Source organism: Aedes albopictus, chromosome 2, assembly GCF_035046485.1.
Source record: "Aedes albopictus strain Foshan chromosome 2, AalbF5, whole genome shotgun sequence".
In the NCBI taxonomy this organism is placed as follows: domain Eukaryota; kingdom Metazoa; phylum Arthropoda; class Insecta; order Diptera; family Culicidae; genus Aedes; species Aedes albopictus.
Genome location: NC_085137.1, coordinates 401680888 through 401698673, shown reverse-complemented (window position 1 = coordinate 401698673; position 17786 = coordinate 401680888). Strand labels below are relative to the sequence as shown.

Below are 17786 nucleotides of genomic sequence, written 5' to 3'. Positions count from 1 at the left end.
CGAAGTTCGTTCACCCGGAAATCCTTAGATTTCGCAAGGATTTTGTTTAACCGACTGACTTCACTCAAGCTGGAAACATTTGTACAAAGGTTTTTCCAGCCGGATCGTTCAGCAGACCGGAGAGCTTTCCTGTAGGCCTTGCGAGCCGACCTGAAAGCCTCCGAACCAGCCGAACGTCGTCTGTTCCAACTCTTTCTACATTGTTTCCTGAGTTTCGCCAGATCAGAGTTCCACCAAGGGGTTCCTCTTGTGATCTTCACAGACCGTAGAGGGCATGCTTCTTCAAAAGCTTCCATGATGAAGGTCGTTGTAGTATCAACGGCATCATCTAAATCACTTGGAGTGTCAATGGATGGTGAATATCCATGAAATTTTACTGCAATCAAATCAGTATAAAGATCCCAGTTTGTTGACCGAGGATTCCTGAAACGCAATGTTTGCGAAGTAACATTTAAATGTTCAAAAAAGATATAGCGATGGTCAGATAAAGATTCTTCATCTGACACATGCCAATGGATTACCCGCTTCGGCGGAAATTGCAACAGATGGCGCTAGTGAGCAGGAGTTTTTCACTTTTAAAATGTATGGAGAAAATTATAAAAACTAGTTTCTTGACTCATTAAACATTTTATCGAAAAAAATATTTGGTACATGTTGTAAGCCATAATGATAGCTATCTACGATACCAAATATTTTTTGATGAAATTTCGAAATATTTGAAATTTTTGAAAAAATGTTCAAATCTCCATACATTATTTCGACCGAAAACTTCTGCCTCGATATTGGTTTCTCTTCCTTTCCCTATACATGGCATAGTATGACGTCACGAATATACATGGAGTTATGTTTACCCATCTGTCAATAATTTGTAGAAAAATGAAAAAAAAAAAGTTTGGAGCGGCAACGAGGAAGCTAAAATCCTGAGAAAAATCTAATAAATTTGCGGTAAGTATTTAATTTTATGACATAATCAAACTTTTATTTCATAACACTAACCATTGCAGGTCCCTCTACCGTCGCAGCGGCCAGCTAGAGCAGCCGTCCGGCAAATATTGTTTCAGGTAGCTAGTTTTAGTCATTCAGTTTTCGGGCGAAATGTGTGAAATCCGGATTTACTTAGGTTTCTAGTGAGTGACTTATACCGAGGAACCGCACACCAGCCGGAGGAAGATCGTCCTGGGAAAGTACAGGAAAAAAGAAGCAATTCGGGCATGACCACTTCCATGGAATTGATGCTGTTCGTGATGAAGGACCAGTTGTGAAAGATGATTTTCCCGGTATTTTTCTGCGGTGTTATTCACTTGCTGGAGTTGGGGAAGATCGCTTTCAATCTGGCCTTCGGGCATGTAAAACAAATGGCGCACCGGTTGTTCCGCTCCTTCTGCAGTCTCCCAATCGGACTGCCGATTTCGATGAGCTTGAAGAAAGGCGAGAGGATTGGATTCCCAAAACCCTTCTTCACCGGGGTCATTGAGGCGTGTCAGGGTAAGTCAAATTAGTTTGATTATGTTCCTTACCCATACCTGCAATTATCAGATTTGACGGGTGAAATGAATCCTCATATCGATGAGTGTAAATACCGATAGATTGTGTGTATTGAAAGTCAATGTTATTTACATATAATTTGGAACACATCTGCTAAAATGAAAACTTGGTTGGTTTGAAAAAGTAGTTGGTTTGACTCTACAGGGCTGTTACAGCTATAGCGGATTACACATTTTTCGTGATTGCCGCGGTTTTACCTTCGTAAGTTTGATTGAAAGTCGGATGCGAATGTCGTCGTGGATTCTTAACCTTCCTATTGCATCACATAGCTCGCTGTCGTAGTGAACGGTTTGGGTAAAAAATGACCCTAATGCCAAAAGAGGGTTAATACGATGATAGCACCGCAATATTTATACCTAACATGCTACTATCTTTTTTTTATATAGGTATATCATTCTTTCTTTATTTGAAGCATGGAAAAGTTCCTTTTGAACCTCTTCTCCAAAAGGCAAAAAACGGGATTAACACAGAAGGCCGAACGACGAAAGGCCGAATCACAAAAGGTCGACAATGGTTTCGACCACCAAAGGCCGAAATCACAAAATGCCGAATCACGAAGGGCAAACGTAACGAAAGGCCGAATTACGCAAAACCCATAGTAACTCGGTTTGGGTTCAGTTAAATGCGCTATAAATTAAAAGAATGTATTTAAGGGTAGTCAACACCAAACTAAATAGTTGTAATTCGGTAGTAGTCCCACCCCAACGTAAAATACACAAAAATGTGAATCATGCGGCATATCCGCATGGAGGAGTGAGGAACTGAGGCGGCAGAAGACCGCCGAAGCATCCAAAAACCAATGCACCGTATTTGAATCGATTCGAATTATATAGTATGCTAGGTATAATGCGAAGTTTTTATCTTTTTTAAGTCCGACGAGCGTTAGCGAGTGCGGACAGCAAGCGTTTCACCGATATATAGCAAACGTAGTTCGGTCAGAGACGTTTCAAGAATTCTTCCTGAAGTTCCTTCAGGGATTTCCCTAGACATTCCTTCAAGGCTTTTTCAGTGTTTATACAGAGGTTTCTCTTCAGGGCTTGCTTCAGATAATTCTTTTTTTTATTTATGTGCAAGCAGACAATTCTTTTGGGATTGTTTCAGAGCTTATTCAGATATTTATTCAGGAATTCCTTCAGAAGTCATGGTTAGGATTCCTTCTTGAGTTTTTTAGGATTTCCTTCAGAAATTCTAAATAGAGCTCCTACAGGACTTCATTCAGAAGTTGCTTAAGCGAAAGCTTTAGAGATATATTCCAATATTTCTCCAGGAATCCTTCCAGAGATCCTTCAATATACATTCAGGAATTGTTCCAGGGATTTATCCAAAAGTTCTTTCAGGGATTCCTCCAGGAACTCATTTTGAAGGTATTTCAGAATTTCTCCAAAGATCCTTTCAGAGATCTTTCGCAATTCTTTAAAGAGTTCCTTCCAGGAGTTCATTCGGGTATTACATTCAGGACTTCCATCAGGAATTCCTTCAAGAGTTTCTTGAAGGACCTTCAAAAAATTAATTCAATAGTTTATTCAGAGATTCCATAAATCGTTCTTTCTGGGGTCCTTTCAGGAGTTTCTCCAGGGTTTCCTATAAGAATTCCTTCGGGGATTTTCTTTATACTTTCTTCAAAGGTTCTTCCAGGAGTTCCTTCAGAGATTGCTTCAGGAGCTCCTTCAGGGATTGCTTTTAGGAATTCATTGAGAAAGTACTCCAGCAGGTTCTTCATGGAATCCTTCAGAAGTTCCCCCAGGAGTTTATTCAGAGATCTTTTCAAGAGTTCCTTCAGAAAATGCTTCTGAGAACCCTCCAGGGATTTCTTCTGGAGTTTATTCCGAGATTTCATCAGATGTTCCTTCAGGGAATCCTTCACTGGGGAAAAAATCTTCATTCCTTCTATATGTCCGGGACATGGATTTTTGCAATGGGGGTAAACAAATGTTTTCCATTAGTGCGACTCATACTTTTGATGAGGCACCATACAGCAGCGATTCATACAATTTAGAGCACATACTATTCATGTGCTAATTTGCCTGCGTAATCGGGAATTGGTTGCATATACTTTGGATGTGGCATATACTTTGGCACATGGATATTTGCCATTAAGTATGAGGCAATTTTCCTGAGTGTTCAGAAGCTGCTTCTGGAATTTAATTTTTTTTAGATGGTATCTATTCTGGAATTCTTCAGAGATTCCTTCAGGAGTTCTTTCAGGGATTCCTTTAGGAGTTTTTCCTGGGATTCCGTCAGGGAATCTCTCTAGAGCTTTTCTGAATTTCCTTCGATGATTTCTTCTGAATGAAATTCTTTCAGTGATTTCTCCAGGGATCCTCCCAAAAAAAATTTCAGGAATTATTTAGACCGTTGCTTCAGCGCAGGGATGGCATGCTCCTCAGTTTGTGTGCAAGTGTGCGCGGTTTTAATATGAAAATGAGCTGCACTGTGCACATTTTAAGTGCGGAATGTCATCCCTGGCTTCAGGGATTCCTTCTAGTAGTTTTTGCAGGGCTTTATGCAGGGATTTCTTTATGGTTTTCCCTGGAAATTCTTTCAAGGATTTCTTCAAGAGTTTATTCAAGGATATCTTCAGTTGTTCCATTAGGGATTCCTCCAGGACTTGCTTCAGAGAACCCTTTAAATATTTCTTCCAGGAATTCTTTCAAGGTTTCCTCCAAAAATTCCTTTAGGTATTTTTCTAGGAACTCCCTCAAAGGTTCCTCCGGGACTTCATTCGGGGATATTTGCAGAAGTTCCTTCATGAATTAATTCATATTTTTCAAAAAAAAAAAATATATATCAGTGTTATGATTTTTTTCATACGTTTTGCCCATAAGGGAGCAAAACGCTATATCTTTGCTTGTACTGCTTGGATCTCTATGAAAATTTGTCACAACGAACTCATACTTTAAGATAAAAAATAAAAAAATCGATTTTTTTGCTCGACCTCAACACATATAACCCCTTAAAGGCCGATTTCTTCACCCTGGCTTAAGCGTTAAACCAGGTTTACCTATATGGGCAAGCCTGGCTTACCGGCCAAGCCGAGGTGAAGAAATCGGCCCTAAGAGAATCGTCCATGACTCCTCCAGGGATCCCTCGAGAAATTAATTTAGAGTTTTCATTGGAGCTCCTTCAAGACATCCTTTATGGATTCTTCCAGGTGTTTTTTTTTCAAGAGGATTTACCCAAGAGATCAATCATAATTCCTGCCAGTAGTTCCTACAAGATTTTCTCAAGTAGTTAAGTTCGTTCAGGCCTTTATCCAGAAGTTCCTCCAAGGTTTTATCTGCACCGTCGTTCAAGGACTCGTTCAGGAGTTCAAGGATTACATCAGGAATCTTTCCAGGATTACCTCCAGGGATTCCTACAAAATTAATTCTAGAGATTCCCTCTAGAGATTCCTCCAGGCGTTCCATCTGAGATTTATTCAGAAGTACCTCCAGAATTTCTCTAGGAGTTGATTAAAAGATTGATTCTGGAGTTCCTTGAATTTCTGTATGAATTCTTTCTAAGACTCCCCTCGGAGTTCTCAGGGATTTCTCCAGGGCTTCCATTAAGTGTTCCTTCCAAGAGTTTCTTCAAAGATTCCTTCAGGATTTTATCCAGGAGTTTCTTATCTCTCGGCTACAGGAATTCTTTCCGGGATTTCCTCCGATATTTCCTTTGGAGATAACACCAGGAGTTCATTCAAGAAATCTTTCCTTTTCGGGATCCTTTCGATAAAAAAATCTTATATGAGTTCTCTCAGAAATGCCTCCTGGACTTATTTTATGTATTCCTTGAATGATTCCTTCGGTGATTAATCCAAAACTTTCTTTGTGGTTCCAACGGAGAGATCCTTCGGGTGTTTTAGCAGAGGTTCTTTCTGAGCTTCTTTCAGGATTCAGTTATGGATTTCTCCAGGTGTTCTTTAAAGGATTCCTTAAAGAGTTTCTTCAGAGATCATCCTGAAGTTAATTTCATAGATTCCTTTAGGTGCCTAGTGATTCCTCCAAGAGTACTTTCAGGGAATCCTCGTGAAGCTCTTTCATTAATTTCTTCAGGGATGCATCAAGAGTTACCTATTTTTTGATCTAGGAGTTTCTAAAAGTATTCCCGAAGAATTTTCCCCAAAATTTCTTCAGCAATTGTTTCAAGGAGTTTATTTAGAAATTTTATCAGAGATACTTCCAGGTACTCACAAAGTAGTGGTAGCAGTCTTCAACAAGACTAAAAACGATGGAAGTTCCGCGGTTCGCGTGATTGACCAACTAAAGGGTTTTTGAATTAACCGTTAAAACGGCAAACTGCTAGTGGATATTTCGTGTCACACAGGCCGCGTTTTCATTCGGATCGTCCGCGTGCACGTCGTCGTCGTCGTCTATTTGACTGCTCATCTTCGTACGGGGCGATTTAGTGAGTTTTTGGTGGCAAAGTGTACAGGCCGCGTTTTCATTCGGATCGTCCGTCGTCGTCGTCTATTTGACTGTGCTCATCTTCGTGATTTTGGAGGCAAAGTGAAGAGGCCATTTTTTTTTTTTCATTTGGGCCTGCCGCGTCGTCGTCGTCGCAGATTGGGTTGTGCTCATCTTCGTACGGGACAGTTTAGTGTGATTTTTGAGGCAAAGCGAAAAAGCCGCTTTTTTTTATTCGGACCGGCTGCGTCGTCGTCGTCGTCAATTTGAATGTCCACATCGTCGTACCCGTGTGTAGTTGTAGCGGTTCAGTGTGATTTCGGAGAAGAGGCCAGTTAGTGGAAGATGCTGTAGCACATACGCACTGGACACTTCGAAGGATGTTTATTGGTGAGCTCTTTCCATTTTATCATAATAATAATAATTAATGCTAAAGGATTTATACAATTCTGCTCTGGTTTTTGTATATTTATCTAACAAATATTGAAAAGTTCGTCACGTCATGTGTCGGCGCTAGTTCCAAATGCACATTTAGTTGACAATAAATAATTTCCTTTCATTTTTTGCATGAACACAAAAATTTGAATGGTTCGTCATCTTCGGTGTCGACATTTGTAATATTTTAGTCCAAATGAATAAATGTTTTGACTCAAATAAAGGTTGCATGAATTTATGGAAAAAGAGAGGATCGGTAAAAGATAGACGGCGAACCATGCGGTAAGATCTTTCTGATTTATTTATCACGTGTTATTTTGTTAATACTTGTGAATTGATCGCGTTCAGCATTGTCTCGCGCGGAATCGCAAACTACAGATGCGTCGGTGTTTAGCATTGTGTTCTGCTTAGTTGCGAATGAATAACTTATGTAGGGTGAGTTTTGAGGCACAAAAGATCGCGTTCGTCGTCCAAAGTTTAGAAGGGTATTTCTTCGCGAGCGCATTATTAATCGCGAATTAAAACATTACATTCGTTTACCACGACAAAATCCTCAACACATCTCCATTTCCCTTGTCCAAACTCCTAGTGATGTCTCGTAGTAACGCAGAGAATTCCTCGGTTATTGGCCTAAGCGAGAATCACGTCATCACTTCCTTCCCTATCCTCAATTGACCTGCATTCGGACGCGGCCGGCGCTGGTATTGCTTATTGAAAAGTATTGGGATTCCAGCATTTACACAATGAAGAGAAAGCTAATCCCAAGCATCATCTGTTGGTTCTTTGTGTAAATGCAGTTGTCCTTGCAATAACAGAGGAGCAACCGCGGGCGGTCAATCATGCTCATGCTCATGCTCTAACCGTTAAAACGGCAAACTATCGGAAGTACAGACTACGATGCTCACAGACATTTGTCTGTTAGTCTGTGCTACCAGTTTCGCGTATTGCTCTTGAAGTATGCCACTTAAAGGTTTCCCAACATTATGAATAAAAATATATTTGGCTAAAAAACTGTAAGAAAGTTGGGGATTCGCTCTCGTTTTAATTTAATTATTACTATTTCTATTTCTTGCAGGCTTCATCATGGCTGTCAATATTTATCTCTTCGGTTACCCAATCACATTGCAGGCACAATCATAGACATCCTCATCCTAGCCACCTATAGCATTGGACAAAATCGAATCCTCATTTTACTATTGTATTTGTTTATAAGTAATAAAAAGAACCATGTGGGGGTGGGGCTCTTTAAAAAATTCTGAAAATCCGAGGGTAGGTTCACCATATTCTCCAAAGTTGAAACTTTCGAATAGTTCATAAGTTATTCTTGAATTTATTTTTAAGTTAAAAGTTACATCCACCGTCTCCCGAAACTTTAAAATCGTGATAAAGTGATAACAGTGATTATATATGATCCTTGCGTTTCATCACAAATAACTAAAGCTGGTTCACCAAGTTCTCCAAAGTTGCGTGGTGACGCATATTCTTTCTCATAAAACTTTAGAATAGTGAAGTAGTTTTTGCGTTTAAACACAAATAACTGAAACTGGTTTACCAAGTTCTCCAAAGTTGCGTGGTGACGCATATTTTTTCTCTAAAAACTTTGAAATAGTGAAGTGGTACTTGCGTTTAAACGCAAATAACTGAAACTGGTTCACCAAGTTCTCCAAAGCTGCGTGGTGACGCATATTCTTTCTCAAAAAACTTCAGAACAGTGAAGTAGTTTTTGCATTTAAACACAAATAACTTTAACTGGTTCACCAAGTTCTCCAAAGATGCGTGGTGACGCATATTTTTTCTCAAAAAAACTTCAGAACAGTGAAGTAGTTTTTGCATTTAAACACAAATAACTGAAACTGGTTCACCAAGTTCTCCAAAGCTGCGTGGTGACGCATATTCTTTCTCAAAAAACTTCAGAACAGTGAAGTAGTTTTTGCATTTAAACACAAATAACTTTAACTGGTTCACCAAGTTCTCCAAAGTTGCGTGGTGACGCATATTCTTTCTCATAAAACTTCAGAACAGTGAAGTAGTTTTTGCATTCAAACACAAATAACTGAAACTGGTTCACCAAGTTCTCCAAAGTTGCGTGGTGACGCATATTCTTTCTCATAAAACTTCAGAACAGTGAAGTAGTTTTTGCGTTTAAACACAAATAACTGAAACTGGTTCACCAAGTTCTCCAAAGTTGCGTGGTGACGCATATTATTTCTCATAAAACTTCAGAACAGTGAAGTAGTTTTTGCGTTTAAACACAAATAACTGAAACTGGTTCACCAAGTTCTCCAAAGTTGCGTGGTGACGCATATTATTTCTCATAAAACTTCAGAACAGTGAAGTAGTTTTTGCGTTTAAACACAAATAACTGAAACTGGTTCACCAAGTTCTCCAAAGTTGCGTGGTGACGCATATTATTTCTCATAAAACTTCAGAACAGTGAAGTAGTTTTTGCGTTTAAACACAAATAACTGAAACTGGTTCACCAAGTTCTCCAAAGTTGCGAGGTGACGCATATTCTTTCTCATAAAACTTCAGAACAGTGAAGTAGTTTTTGCATTTAAACACTAATAACTGAAACTTGTTCACCAAGTTCTCCAAAGTTGCGTGGTGACGCATATTCTTTCTCATAAAACTTCAGAATAGTGAAGTTGTTTTTGCGTTTAAACACAAATAACTGAAACTGGTTCACCAAATTCTCCAAAGTTGCGTGGTGACGCATATTCTTTCTCATAAAACTTCAGAATAGTGAAGTAGTTTTTGCGTTTAAACACAAATAACTGAAACTGGTTCACCAAATACTCCAAAGTTGCGTGGTGACGCATATTCTTTCTCATAAAACTTCAGAATGAATAGTGAAGTAGTTTTTGCGTTTAAACACAAATAACTGAAACTGGTTCACCAAAATCTCCAAAGTTGCGTGGTAATGCATATTCTTTCTCATAAAACTTCAGAACAGTGAAGTAGTTTTTGCATTTAAACACTAAAAACTGAAACTGGTTCACTAAGTTCTCCAAAGTTGCGTGGTGACGCATATTCTTTCTCATAAAACTTCAGAACAGTGAAGTAGTTTTTGCGTTTAAACACAAATAACTGAAACTGGTTCACCAAGTTCTCCAAAGTTGCGTGGTGACGCATATTCTTTCTCATAAAACTTCAGAACAGTGAAGTAGTTTTTGCATTTAAACACTAATAACTGAAACTTGTTCACCAAGTTCTCCAAAGTTGCGTGGTGACGCATATTCTTTCTCATAAAACTTCAGAATAGTGAAGTTGTTTTTGCGTTTAAACACAAATAACTGAAACTGGTTCACCAAATTCTCCAAAGTTGCGTGGTGACGCATATTCTTTCTCATAAAACTTCAGAATAGTGAAGTAGTTTTTGCGTTTAAACACAAATAACTGAAACTGGTTCACCAAATACTCCAAAGTTGCGTGGTGACGCATATTCTTTCTCATAAAACTTCAGAACAGTGAAGTAGTTTTTGCATTTAAACACAAATAACTGAAACTGGTTCACCAAGTTCTCCAAAGTTGCGTGGTGATGCATATTCTTTCTCATAAAACTTCAGAACAGTGAAGTAGTTTTTGCATTCAAACACAAATAACTGAAACTGGTTCACCAAGTTCTCCAAAGTTGCGTGGTGACGCATATTTTTTCTCATAAAACTTCAGAATGAATAGTGAAGTAGTTTTTGCGTTTAAACACAAATAACTGAAACTGGTTCACCAAAATCTCCAAAGTTGCGTGGTAATGCATATTCTTTCTCATAAAACTTCAGAACAGTGAAGTAGTTTTTGCATTTAAACACTAAAAACTGAAACTGGTTCACTAAGTTCTCCAAAGTTGCGTGGTGACGCATATTCTTTCTCATAAAACTTCAGAACAGTGAAGTAGTTTTTGCGTTTAAACACAAATAACTGAAACTGGTTCACCAAGTTCTCCAAAGTTGCGTGGTGACGCATATTCTTTCTCATAAAACTTCAGAACAGTGAAGTAGTTTTTGCATTTAAACACTAATAACTGAAACTTGTTCACCAAGTTCTCCAAAGTTGCGTGGTGACGCATATTCTTTCTCATAAAACTTCAGAATAGTGAAGTTGTTTTTGCGTTTAAACACAAATAACTGAAACTGGTTCACCAAATTCTCCAAAGTTGCGTGGTGACGCATATTCTTTCTCATAAAACTTCAGAATAGTGAAGTAGTTTTTGCGTTTAAACACAAATAACTGAAACTGGTTCACCAAATACTCCAAAGTTGCGTGGTGACGCATATTCTTTCTCATAAAACTTCAGAACAGTGAAGTAGTTTTTGCATTTAAACACAAATAACTGAAACTGGTTCACCAAGTTCTCCAAAGTTGCGTGGTGACGCATATTCTTTCTCATAAAACTTCAGAACAGTGAAGTAGTTTTTGCGTTTAAACACAAATAACTGAAACTGGTTCACCAAGTTCTCCAAAGTTGCGTGGTGATGCATATTCTTTCTCATAAAACTTCAGAACAGTGAAGTAGTTTTTGCATTCAAACACAAATAACTGAAACTGGTTCACCAAGTTCTCCAAAGTTGCGTGGTGACGCATATTTTTTCTCATAAAACTTCAGAATGAATAGTGAAGTAGTTTTTGCGTTTAAACACAAATAACTGAAACTGGTTCACCAAAATCTCCAAAGTTGCGTGGTAATGCATATTCTTTCTCATAAAACTTCAGAACAGTGAAGTAGTTTTTGCATTTAAACACTAAAAACTGAAACTGGTTCACTAAGTTCTCCAAAGTTGCGTGGTGACGCATATTCTTTCTCATAAAACTTCAGAACAGTGAAGTAGTTTTTGCGTTTAAACACAAATAACTGAAACTGGTTCACCAAGTTCTCCAAAGTTGCGTGGTGACGCATATTCTTTCTCATAAAACTTCAGAACAGTGAAGTAATTTTTGCATTTAAACACAAATAACTGAAACTGGTTCACCAAGTTCTCCATTTTGCGTGGTGACGCATGTTTTTTTCTCATAAAACTTCAGAATAGTGGAGTAGTTTTTGCGTTTAAACACAAATAACTGAAACTGGTTCACCAAGTTCTCCAAAGTTGCGTGGTGACGCATATTCTTTCTCATAAAACTTCAGAACAGTGAAGTAGTTTTTGCATTTAAACACAAATAACTGAAACTGGTTCACCAAGTTCTCCAAAGTTGCGTGGTGACGCATATTCTTTCTCCTAAAACTTCGGAATAGTGAAGTAGAATCACCCTAGGTACCCGTGAGATATGCCTTTATCATACTACAATTTGTCGTTAAGAAGGTTCACCATGTTCTCCCAGATTGCAAGGTGACGCAAAATAATTGAAACTAATGGAATCACCCATGTTGTCCATAAGGTTTTCTTCCAATATAGTAAGAATTTGTTGCCAAGAAGATTCACGGTATCCTCTTAGATTGTGAGGTGACGCAGAACACTTAAAACTTATGTAATTATCAATGGTGTTCATAAGAGATTCTTCCAGTGTATCAGAATTTATTGCTAAGAAGGTTTATCCTGTCCGCCCAGATTGCGAGATGATGTAAAATATTTGGAACTTATGGAAGTGCCCATGTTACTTATGGGACGCTATGGACGTTGATCTTGTCCGCCCGTTTGATTTTACTGTTAACTGGAATGTCAACTATAGGGAGAAGTAACAATGCAGTTTTATTTCACTTTAACGTTTCAAAGTTCAAGATTTTATTTATAAATAAGATAATTAATTTGTCACCGAAGCCTCATTCATGTTTCCCAGTTGCAGAGCCACAATACGTTTTGCTTTTTCAAAACTGGTCATTTCGGCAGCGTTCAAAGAAAAATGGTTTTATACATACATTAAATTAAGTAAAAAGTAATTTATTCATGTGTACACCTCGTCTTGTTTTTTTTTTCAATCTTGTTAAGCATAATAACAGGTAGATATTGTAATTCTGATAAAACACGGCATAACGTACTAGGATGGTCACATCGCATGGATGCCTAAATAACAATAGCACAAGATAGCTTTTAGTTGATACTGTGAAGAGGCCATGGCTCCATTGCAGGTCGCGAAGATGTCCATGAACATTTGTCGTCATCAGCTCCTAGGGGCTGCAACCTGCCAGCGCAGGTATTCGGTAGAGGGATACCATTCCTTCCTTCCTTCCTCGATCATTTCCTACTTGCACATACTGCAGGTAACCTCCGGACTATTCTTAGTGATGTGCGCCACTTGGCCGTTTTGCCAAACCGTTCCGTTCCGACAGTGTGAGTCGTGTTGTGGCCGTGAATTTACATGCGCAGGGAACTACATTTTCTGTCTACTTGTTCCTGCGTTTTGTGCGTGTTTGCTATGGCAGATGTATTCCGGTAACTTTCTCCGATTTGGGAATTAGTGGGTGTCGGATCCGCTCGGCTGGTGGTGACGTTGGAATCAATCGCGACGGACAATCGCATCACCGCGATTCACTTTTGGCATCGGTTCCGCGAGCAAAAAACTTATCGAGCGCATTGCCGGACAATCACGGCCAATTTTCGTGTGAAGCGCGGGAGACGGCGGCTATGAATACACGCATGCCACTCTTTTCAACAACTGAAATATAAAAAGATTTATTTTAAAAGTTAACATAAGTTATTCCGTAAATTAAATACCTACCGTCATTATTGACTTATTGCGATCTGCGCTCCTGCTCCTACTAGAACAAAATCTGGCCGAAATCACTCGCGAATCAAAATAACTTTCGTACAAATTCACTTTATTTACATTGTTGTGTTTGGCTGTTCTGATCGCGACGGTCGATCTGCACCATCTGCACACACATGAGCTGTCAAAATGTTGGAGAAATCCCTGGAGGAACTACAGCGAAAATTTTCGGAGGAATTCCTGGAGAAAGCGCACAGCCCGAGAAGCATTTCTGAAGAAGTTCACGATAAAATCCGTTTTGAGGAATTTTTGGCGAAATCGTGTTGGTATCACAGAGAACAGACATCCAGGCTAGAACAAATTTCATTCGGAAAGTTGTGTAAGGATTTGAATCTTTACTTGAGTAAGGTTGCAAACCAATACACGATGACAACACTAACGCCACCAAACACCATATTGCCACAGTCAGTGGTGAATTGAAACATTTCAAGTGGTGAATTAAATTAGTATGGGAAATTAACCGATTGCAGCGCACACGCTATTGCCACTTGTGTTGCCGATTTCAAATGGCCGTTAAATTCCTTACACAGTTTCGGAACTGGACTTGGATGTCTGTTCTCTGTGTTGGTATGTCTGCTTGGACTCCTGCAGAGATTGTTCCTCCGTTTCTCCGATTTCGCTATGGACTTATCCACGCTCTTCTTCTTCACTCGAAATTCTTCTTTTTTGTCAGAGTAAATGCGGGCAATGTTTACAAACAAATCGGTCGTTGTCGTGTCTGGTGAATCGGAAGCAACATCAATTTAGTTTGCCATTTTAAACTGTTTGTGCATTCGTTTTTCATTATTATTAGTGTTATTTTGCATCATAAACATCTAAACAATTAGATAAACCATAATGCTCAAGTTAAGCCAACTCAATCCAATTGGAGGTCGCCTCTCAAGCTATGCTAAAGCATTACCGAAATCATCGCCAAATGTGTACCGTAGATATTTGGAAAAAATAAGGATTATTGGATACTACGATCCGTACAGCCCCTCCTTTTTTGCACGGGGAAGTGAAAACTTGGCCATTCCGACCTCGGTTACTACTGGTCATGTGATCGATTATTTGTTGAGCTTCGTTTCGCCGTACAGTGGTCAACCAATGAAAAACAGTCGCAGTATGGAAGGATATAAGAAGTTCGAGTCTGGATTCGTTCATTCCGTCCAGGGAACTATCCGCGAAGGCTATCATGTTCTCGTTGGAAAGGTAAATAGTTCTGTTTTTGTACTTACAAAATATTACATAGTGTTTGTCTTTGCAGGTTATTCACTCGATGAAATTGAAGGAGAATATGTTGAAGCCTTGGATTATCATAGATAAGCGAGGGAACGTAATCTATGCTCATTGCACGTGCATTGCAGGTATAAGTGAGACATGTTCCCACGTCAGCGCAGTGTTATATTCATTGGCCAATCTTCATGCACAGTCCGTAAATAGAAAGGTAAAACAAAAGTTCTATACGAAGAATGATACATGCACTTATAATCTTTCTAATATATCTATAGGTCACTGTTACAGATATGCCATGTTACTGGCGTCAACCTTCGAAGAACATTCGAATGGATATGTATAAAAAAGTGCGAGATGTTAGCTACGGGAAGACATCCAAATATTATTATGATGCGATTGCTAGCAGGACGAGAGATGATTTCGACAGTATGTTAAGGAAGCTGAGAAAAGAAAATGAAAATCCTGTCATTTTGAACACGATTTGTGATGGTGTCAACTTTTCGTGCCAGAACTGCGAAGACGATCTCGTTCCCGATAACATTATCATGAACAAAAGCATACTGCTGCAAGGAAACTTCAACATTGCACTCCGTGGGAGCAATCTTCAAGATCTGCGAGATTTAGGACGGGGCTTCAAATTTTCTCTGACGGTGTCCGATGTAGAAGCAGTTGAGAAATTGACCCGTAAACAGAAGGATTGTAGTTTTTGGATGTGGGCTCGAACAGGAAGAATCACGGCCTCATGTCTCAAGGAAGTTGTGTGCACGTCGAATGAATGCCCTCCACCGAAATTAACCTTGCTAAAGAAAATATGCCACCCTTATTTGAATACCTTTGACTCTCCGGCGCTAGCATATGGTCGAAGAAATGAACCGATTGCTAAACGAGCCCTACACAAACTGTTAACTGAACATCATGAAAACCTTCAGCTGTCGGATTGTGGCACATTCATTGACCAAGAAAATATATTCCTGGCAGCATCGCCTGATTGCGTGGGAAGTTGCTTATGCTGCGGAAAATTTGTGGTAGAAATCAAATGTCCATATCGTCTAGATAAAAAAAGCCCTTTAAATGATCAGCTAAATTTAGATAAGTTGGCCTGCCTTCCAAATTCATTCATAAAGATCGAAAATGATGCTTTCGAGTTAGTCAAAACGCATGCTTATTATTTTCAAATCCAGGCTCAAATTTTCATTGCTGGAGCTGATTTCGGTCTCTTCATGGTTTGGAGCAAAACAGAAAACTGTATGATTAAAGTCAGCCGAGATCTAGAATTGTGGGAGCATAGCAAGAAGCGAAGCAAAATGTATTTCCAGAACATAATTCTCCCAGAGTTGCTTGGTAATTACTACACAGAAATGCAAAACAAAGGATAATGTATTTTAATTGTAAGTGTTTCTCAATATTTGTCTTTTATTCGTATACAATCTCAAATACAAAGTTTTACAACAAAATTTATACAATTGATTTATTAAAATTTACTAATATGCAACACACCCAAACAGCTAAATCTACTGCATTTATATTGTTTTCGAAGCGTCTTAATGAATCCACTAAAATCAGCCCATTAAGATATTCATATTTGGATTTGAGGACCCCAATCACTCGTTCTATGTGTACTCGTAATGCAGTTATTTGCTTATCTCTCTCCAAGTTTAAGGGGTTCAGTTGTGTGTCCTTTCGCAGGAATGTTGGGATGTTCAAGATTGCCCCCTTGGATGAAATTAAATCGCTCACATCGAAACCCTTGTCTGCAATGACGACGTCACCTGGCTCAAGTATGTCGAGAAAACCGGAAGTTTCCGCGATTTTTCGATCCGAACACCGCCCAGCATATGCATGGGATATAAAAGATACTCGACCATCAGCTGACATGGCAATCAAAAATTTCGTCGTTTCTCTCATTTTATATGAGCTGTGGTGAGAGAGAGCTGCTTTAGGGTCCGTGGGTTCTTCAGTAGATACCTCAAAACAATCAATTATATGTATACGACGCGCACCATACTGTTCGCGAAATATTCGCGGCAGATGACGAATACTTATGTCCTTCGAAACAGGTGCTAAAGCATATTTCAATGTTTCGTACAAAACATATAAAGTTCTATGGAAATACTTCGATATTGTTGTACTACACACAGAATACTCTTCAGCTAAATCTACAAATGGAGTATTTCTTCGCAGTTTCCGAAGAGTCATTACGAAAATTTGATCCTTGGATAAAGCACACTGGGGCTGAAACAAGCAGTTTTCAAGGTACGCAAAGATTGTTTTCAAAGTTCTTAAGCTACTAATTCCCGTGAACAGCTTGCATCGCCGGTCATCATTAATCCAATCCAAGCCGCATTGTTTTTTCAAAAGTTCAACTTCCAATACACCAACTCTTGCTTGCAGCCTGGCAAGTTCCTTCTGATACGCCGCGATGATTGCATCTTGATGTTTTTCTTTCTCTTTCATACCTTCCAATTCTGTTCGGTCCTGCGAACAATTTTCAACACTGATGTTACAGCTGAACTGTTCTTCTTTGCAGTAACCGTGATCACTTATACAGCTGGGGTCCTCGGTGGTGAGTTTCGAGAGGCGATCGGTGGTAAAACTTGCAGGATGGATGCAGGTATTATCGCTAGTTTCTGCATTTGCAAACTTGTCTTTGGCAACCTCGGCTATAAAACAAAATTGTAATTCTATACTTCACTATACAGTTTGAATACCATTCACATACCTTCGGGAGTGACTGCATCATCAGTTTTACACTCATTTTTAAGCCACGGCGAATCCTGAAATTCAGAGGACATCTGATTGGATCCTTCCAATAAACTTGTCGCAAATGATTCGAAGTCGCTTTCATCCACCACCACGCGGTTAGCTCTTCCTGGTGTCTCGTCGATGGTGTGTTTTGAAGAATCAGCTATAAATATGAAGTGCACACATGTATAAACACAGCAAAAAACTAAACATTGAACTGAACAACCGAAACATGACATAATATACTCACACTCATTGTACCGGGCCAAATTTTCAGCTGGAGATAACGAATCATGTTGAAAAGCTGTAGAGTTCAAATCTGTCCCGAGCAGTGCTTCCTCGAATGACTCGAATCCCCCATGGTTGGTCACGTCAGCTTGGTAGATGTGATTAGTTGATTCGTCGAAATATGCAATGTTGACTGATGGTATCCAATCAACGCTATTCACATCAGTGATAGTGGCAGCTTTTCCTAATAAAAAAGATCGATATTTTTTCCATTTTGGGGTCGGGTATTTTATTTGTTTTAACTTACCGGAAACGAAATGTAGTCCACAAATATATTTTTCCTTTGGATTGAAGCAGTCCCTGAATCCGAGAACGTTTAGCCATTCGTGAAGTCTTCGCTTCGAAAGGTCCACCGCTGTTCTTCTCCTTATATGTGGGAAACGAAAGAATCGTGCTCCTTTCGTTTTGTGAGTCGAATGGCACTTAAATACGATGCACTTCTTAGTCATTCTTCTGAAACAGTTGCGAAAATCGAGGAAA

At 39.1% G+C, this 17786-nt stretch overlaps 2 long non-coding RNA genes across 2 annotated transcripts; one reads left to right on the top strand and one right to left on the bottom strand.

Annotated features, from left to right (window-relative positions):
- Positions 1–403: 403 nt before the first annotated feature.
- On the top strand, positions 404–8127 carry LOC134288435 (uncharacterized). The gene is made up of 4 exons (XR_009997956.1): positions 404–945; positions 1005–1061; positions 1121–1485; positions 7441–8127. It is a non-coding gene; the product is annotated as an uncharacterized LOC134288435 (long non-coding RNA).
- A 4087-nt stretch (positions 8128–12214) lies between these two features.
- LOC115255837 (uncharacterized) lies at positions 12215–13151 on the bottom strand. Its single transcript, XR_003892352.2, has 2 exons — positions 13014–13151; positions 12215–12950 (listed from the first exon to the last, which is right to left on the bottom strand). It is a non-coding gene; the product is annotated as an uncharacterized LOC115255837 (long non-coding RNA).
- Positions 13152–17786: the final 4635 nt, after the last annotated feature.